Genomic DNA, 1,623 nt, shown 5'->3' on the forward strand with positions numbered 1-1,623 from the left:
CACCGCTGAATTTACACCATCCAATGTCACCCAACCAATCACACTCAAACTGAGCCTACCATCACCTACAATCCATCCACCACAATCCCACCATTATCTCACTTCTTTCCCCCAACTACGGGTCAATCATCATCCACTTTCACAATTGCACCCAATTCAACTATCGTGCATACTACTTCATCTTTTAGACCACAACAACAACAATCGGGCTTCCAGTATTCGACCATCCCATTTGGGCAGACCTCGGGAATTCAAGGAGATGGTTATGATGAGGGATTTGAAGATTATGAGGGTTATGAAGATGATGGGTACGGTTATGGAGGTTATGGTGATCAAGGGGAGTTTGGGTATTTGCAAAGTCAATCTCAAGGGATGGCAAGTGTTGGTGGAATGCCACAACAACAAATTATACCACAACACATTCGACCAAGACCACAAGGGCCACCAATACAACAACCTATTCCATTGCAACAAGTTCGGCCACAACATGTACAACCACAATTTCAAAGGCCGATTCAATACCCACCGATGCCCCAACAACCAATTGCACCACAAGGGCCTATACCAAGACCAATGGGTCCTATTCGTCCAAGGGGTCGATTGGGTGTTCCAAGAAGGCATCTTAGGGGAATAGAGGCACATTTCAGGCCAATCATTACTCAAAACCCTTCACCGGTGGTTATCCCTCACAACAACCAAGGGAGAACTTTTGAAGTAAGAACAAACTCGTTGCAATGTTTACCGAAGTACAAAGGGTTAGCAACGGAGGAGCCGTATTTCCATTTAGAGGCCTATGACTCAATTTGCAACACTTTTGGGAGTCAAGGTTTTTCGGCCGATGAAGTCAAGTTGGTCTTATTTCAGTTTTCTTTGGAGGATAAGGCAAAGAAGTGGTTCTACACTTTGCCTTCGGCATCTATTTACACTTGGGGGGAAATGCAACAAACTTTCTTAGACGAGTTCTATACCGCCCAAAAGACCAATGATGCTAGAAAGGGGTTGAGGAGCTTCCAACAACAACATGGTGAGATGTTCCATGAAGCGTTCGAACGATTCAATATGATGATAAAGAATTGCCCTCACCATGGAATCGAATTGTGGGAGTTAATGAATGCCTTTCATGAGGGGTTGAGTGCCGAAGACGCACGTGATTTGATGTCCATTACCGGTGGGACTTTTGGAACAAACTATGAGAATGAAGATTGGGAGTTTTTGGAAAGCATGGCAACTACGTCAAAGAGGAAAGCTCAAGCTTCAAGAAGAGCCCGACCGACCACTACCCGACCGGAAGTGCACGCCATAGATGATGGTAATGTTCAAACCACTAACCAAATATATAATGTTTGTGCTTTGTGTAATGAAATAGGTCATGCGGCTGAAAATTGCCAAGGGATGTTGGACGGGCAATACGAGGAAGTCCATGCGGTTCAAGGTCAAGGTCAAGGAGGAGGTGGTAGGAACTACAACAACATGAATTCTAATACCAACCACCCCGGATTGAGGAACCATCCGAACTTTAGATATGGGAACCCTTCAAATCAAGCGAACCCAAATTTTCAAGGTAGCCAAGGTAATTTTGGTTCACGGCCATCTTACAATAACCAAGGTGGGTACCGAGGCGGA

At 45.0% G+C, this 1,623-nt stretch overlaps 1 non-coding gene across 1 annotated transcript; it reads right to left on the reverse strand.

Annotated features, from left to right (window-relative positions):
* Positions 1-985: 985 nt before the first annotated feature.
* LOC118489929 lies at positions 986-1,091 on the reverse strand. The gene has a single exon (XR_004887941.1). It is a non-coding gene; the product is annotated as a small nucleolar RNA R71 (small nucleolar RNA).
* Between the last annotated feature and the right edge of the window lie 532 nt (positions 1,092-1,623).

Source organism: Helianthus annuus, chromosome 2, assembly GCF_002127325.2.
Source record: "Helianthus annuus cultivar XRQ/B chromosome 2, HanXRQr2.0-SUNRISE, whole genome shotgun sequence".
Classification (NCBI taxonomy): Eukaryota; Viridiplantae; Streptophyta; class Magnoliopsida; order Asterales; family Asteraceae; genus Helianthus; species Helianthus annuus.